The sequence below is a fragment of the Helianthus annuus genome, chromosome 4 (genome assembly GCF_002127325.2).
Source record: "Helianthus annuus cultivar XRQ/B chromosome 4, HanXRQr2.0-SUNRISE, whole genome shotgun sequence".
NCBI classification, from domain to species: Eukaryota; Viridiplantae; Streptophyta; class Magnoliopsida; order Asterales; family Asteraceae; genus Helianthus; species Helianthus annuus.
This window is the reverse complement of record NC_035436.2, coordinates 12,165,337-12,170,490: the sequence shown is the minus strand read 5'-3', so window position 1 is coordinate 12,170,490 and position 5,154 is coordinate 12,165,337. Positions and strand designations below refer to the sequence as shown.

At 31.7% G+C, this 5,154-nt stretch overlaps 1 long non-coding RNA gene across 1 annotated transcript; it reads right to left on the bottom strand.

Moving 5' to 3' along the window:
- Window positions 1–272: 272 nt before the first annotated feature.
- LOC110935777 lies at window positions 273–2,404 on the bottom strand. The gene is made up of 2 exons (XR_004892082.1): window positions 1,788–2,404; window positions 273–1,143 (listed from the first exon to the last, which is right to left on the bottom strand). It is a non-coding gene; the product is annotated as an uncharacterized LOC110935777 (long non-coding RNA).
- Between the last annotated feature and the right edge of the window lie 2,750 nt (window positions 2,405–5,154).

The window sequence follows — 5,154 nt, the reverse complement described above, 5'->3', positions numbered from 1 at the left end:
TATTTTCTTGGGCACAAAATAGTTTAAAAGGGGTAAAAAAAGTCATTCTTCACAGTTATTTAAAGGTTCAACCAAACATCACTTTACTAGCTCAACACTTATTGGTTTAAAGTTTCTTAGCCGTATGTTCGATCCATTTGTGTTTGCTACTTGAATACCACCCGTTCAATAAAAATATATCCAATCTCTACCCTTTTATCGGATATTATGATTCGTAAAATCGTATCTCATTTGATTATTATGTCACTAATCTTGCTATCTTTTAACTACTCTCTATGAAAAAAAAATTCCATTTTAAATGAAATATTAGAATCAGTATTTATGCACTTACTGCTTTAGAGCAGCCGCAATAGAACAAAGTGATTTTTAGATGATACTAGGAAAAGTACCCGCCGCGTTGCGGCCGGGTTCCTGAAAAACAACACACAATGTAGCAAAATTGTGATACAAGGTGGCACTAATATTTGACTTATTTTTAAAAAGACTCACTGGCTGTGTCAAACTTAGCATCCAAGATGACAGCAACCTTTCCTTTCACATCACCAATCAGATTCCAATACCTAAAATTACATGTAATTAAACAAAAGATATTAGAAAAAAGTTCATAGATAATTAGATAAGAAGTTGAAACTTTATCAAAGGGGAAACTAAATTGAAAACCAATACCGAATTAACAATACCTTATCTTTTCCTCGGAAACATGGGTAGTAGGATTACCATAACGCCCTTACTCAAAGCTAACAACCCTTTTTCCTGGTTTATAACCAAAAGTGTATTTGCAGTTTATATTTCTACATTTTCCGACAACTTTCCCATCAGCTTAATGGTATCTTAACTTCATTGTACTTATTTGAATTTAAAATAAAACATAATGAAATTAGCGTGCTCAGAAGTATCCATTGGTTGTTTCTAATCATGACTCATAAAATAAGGAAATTTCAACATCACTACAGCTCTAAATCATTCAACAAAATTGAAATTCAAGTCATAAAAGTGGTTTGTAGAATAGATAAAGGTTATAAATACCAGGAAAATGTTGATCATTGGCATTCTAGAATGAACTGGTACATGAAAAAATGATAATCAATACTTGTATGGTACATGGCTGATGGTAAAAGGCAGCACCAAACTTTGACCTTTGACCTGAAAAGCCAAAATTTGGAAAAAGGTAAACTAAGCTCCTTAGTTAGCATGATCATGGATTGTTCATAACACTAATTTTCAAATACACAGACTAATCTTATCATCAAAGAGTTTTATACATTTAAAAATAATACCATGAGCATAAAACCGCCGGTGATACCAGATGGCTGAAATGTTGTTAATTTAACCAAACCAATGCAAAAAGGAATCTGAATAAGAAAGCCTCCCGATACAAAGATAAACAAAAATTGGAGATGATGATGGATTACATAGTAAGTCAACAAAAGTTGTACAAACTTCAAGCTTAGAAGTAAAAATTGACATTCTATTAACCTTTTTCCAACAACATGTTGCAGTGTCGGTCCTAACACGCCCTAATAGCGTTTTATTATCTATAACTAAAGAGATCCAAGATCGATAACAGGCCAAGTCAACACAATTTTAAATGATAACGTGGAACGAAAATGATAAATATACTAAATAAATTCCTTTTTCCCTAATCAGACGTATCAATTAAAGGTTGCCTATGTGATTTGTTCCTTTTCCCTTATCACACGAAACCCTAACCAATCAATCATTTACAATCAGATATGAAATTTCATTACGTTAGGATTTATCTCAATCAACAATTTAAATCGGGTTACCAGAAAGCATCTTGACAGCATAACTCCTTGAACAAACCATGACGAAGAACAAACAATCCACGCGATCGGCCACATCCCTATCGCCATGACCGTTGTAAACACCAAACATGAGCCGATCTGACTAAAAACCGAGGGTTTCTACATCTTCCCTTGTACGATTGGGAGGCGAGCATGTGCCGGGGTCATTCGCCGGACACTCGCCGGCTCCAGATCTGTCTGTTTCTTCCGAATCCCTCTTTCTCGCTCTTTCTTGTCTTCGTTCTCACTCTTTCTTTCTCCTCGCTCTCCCCCTCTTCCTTTGTATCACTCTGTTTCTTTCATCTGATGCGACGACCCTCTTTCTCCTCTTTTGAGAAAGAGGTGACAAGTGTCGTTTGAGAAAAAGGAAAGGTGAAGCAAGCAGGTGAATCGCCCTAAACCACCGCTGTCAGGCTCCACTGTCGTAGCTCCGCCTCAAACCACCGTGGATCCGTCGTCACTGGAGACTGGAACCTCTCAGTTTCCTTTCTTCTCTGCCCCTTCTCATTTGGGGCTCTCTCACTCTCTCTCTTGCTTAAACAACACCCACGACTTTAAGTATTGGAAGGAAGGTGTGGAGAAGACGCCCATTTGAGTTAGGGTTTGTTTGTGGTTTTAACTGCTTAAAGAAGAAGCTGATGTCAAGGGTACAAAGAAAACAACACAAAGTGCAATAATGAGATGCCCATAAAATAAGTAAAGCCTCTCGTACAACACACTAATGTACAAAGTTGTTGCAAATAGAGTATATAAATTTTCAGTGATTTTTAAATGATGTGGCAGTTTTTTCACGTTTGTCACTGTTGGGTGGGAGTAATTTTTTAAGAAATGTTTTTTACCAAGAATTAGAAAAAAAAATAGAACAAAGTGCCAGGGGTCAGGGGTCGGGCAAGATGCAACGTGAATGGATTGGAATGATAATTAAAAAATGGAAAATTCATATCTATTAATGATTTATAAACTTAAAAATCTTTTTAGTTTTATATGTATTAAAAATTATTGTAAATGTATAAGCTAAATATATTAAAAATTTAAAGTTTTATTAATTTTTTTTTAAATTTTACAACCAATAATTTATATTTTAAAATTTGAACTCTTATTTTTTACATTTTGAAATCTGAAATGTTCCCTCCAACGATAAATATTTAAATATTTTACTAAAATAAAAAGATTGGTAACTACAAATAAATGTAAAAGGTGGTGATGATGTTGTGGCAATATTTTTAATGTTTTTAGGATTTCTTATTTGGTGGGTTTTGAGTGTTGTTAAAGAATGAGTGTTTGACAGATAACTCGACATGTTTTTAGGTATTTTTACGTCTCCTTATTGTGAATGCTCTTAGAGTCTTTTACCTATTCAGACCTTTTATTGGCAGGCTAAGTTCGATACATTTATGTTTGTTTATAATTTGCATACCACCCGTTCAATAAAATATATCCAATACCTACCCTTTTTTTATCAAATATTATATGGGTGGTAGGATCAAATAAAAGTTCATTTTGCCTAACTAGGATGAGAAGTAATCTTAACCATTTATTTTTCAAATCAATTGTTAAGATGAAAATGTAAGAAAAAAGAGGAGTCTAAGGGGCTGTTTGGTAGCCTCTGAATGGTCATTAAGAGGCAACCTCTTAATGGAACCATTAAGAATTTTACCAATGAGAAGGTAGAAGAATGTGACATGTGATGATTTACCATTCAGAGGTTACCTCTTAATCATTCAGACTTGAGGTTACCTCTTATTCATTCAGAGGTTTTAAACCATTAAGAGGTAGATGTAGCATCTGAATAGTCATTAAGAGGCTACCAAACAGCCTCTAAGGGTATCTTGGGAAAATCTTATTTATTGACTCTCTCTCACATGCAAGACACATCATATTTCACTCTCATTTTTTAAACATTCATAACTTTTTTATACGACATTATTTTTCCATAAAAATTTCACCATAAAATCGAACGTGTTTTGTATCTTTAATTTGAGTACCATATTGCTATATAAAATATGGCGACTAAAAAAATCCACAAAAATGTTTTGTATTTCTATGTTTTATAACATTTTTTGTGCTGGATTTTTGTGTTATATTTTTGTGCTATATTTTTTTGTTGAATTTTTTTTGTTTTAAATTTTTTTTCTCAATTTTTTGTGCTGGATTTTTTGTTCTATATTTTTTTGTGCTGATTTTTTTCGTGATATATTTTTTTTATAATAGATTTTTTGTGCTATATTTTTTTTATACTGCATTTTTTGTGCTATATTTTTTGTATTAGATTTTTTTTGTTGTATTTTTAGAAAACAAAAAGGTTGCCACATGTCACTTTCTCACTCCTATTTATAAGGACCAAAATGTCATTCCTTCCTAGTTATAAGGAGTGTCACATGAGATGATCATAATCCTTCTTAGACTACTTAGATAAAATCTACTTTTTAGTGGATCCTTCCCCTATTATATGGTTCGAATCTCATTCACTGTTATGTCACTAATCTTGCCATCTTTTAACTACTCTCTAAGAAAAAATATTCCATTTAATAAATGATCTTTTCTATAAATGAAAGATCAGAACTTATAAGGCTACTCGGTATGGTTAAGGTTCATTCTTGGAGGATGATTCTCCATATAAGCGTCACGTCATAGTCCATAGAGGATGCCCCTCTAAGGATAAAACCAAGGAAATGGAGGATGGGCCTACCCTACCAAGTTAATTTATTTATTTTTTTTTTAATTTTGACAAATTAAATATGCAATATATATATACGGGAGGGTTCATTTAAGAAGAAAATTAAATTAAAAAGAAAAAAAACAAAGGGTACAAATGTAAAATATTAGATAGTTTTTCTCTCAACTCATTTATTATTATCTTTGACTAATTAAGTCATAAACATTATCATGCTCCACACTTAAATTTTTGCTTACACACATCAAAATTTATCCTACACGTTTTGAAATTTATCCTACACATATTGAAATTTATCCTATACAGCTCGTAAATTCATACTACACACCTCGTAATTTATATTACACTTAAAATTATATATTTTTTTCTTTTTTTGAAAAATATTTTTTTTTTTTTTGAAAATAAATTAGAAATTTAATGTAGCTAGCTATTAAAAAGGAAGACTACTAGTTAATGATACATCTAAGTTTACCAATATACCCTTACACTAATATTAAATATAGAAATTAAATGAAATAAAATGAAACATTCTTATTGGTTGAAATTTCTTCTTTTTTATTCTTACACAAAATTTCTTCTCATTTGAACTCTCCACTATATATATAAAACTAAAACTAATATAAACTCTAAAATAAATATTAATTCCAACATTACATTAAAAAAACCAACATATTC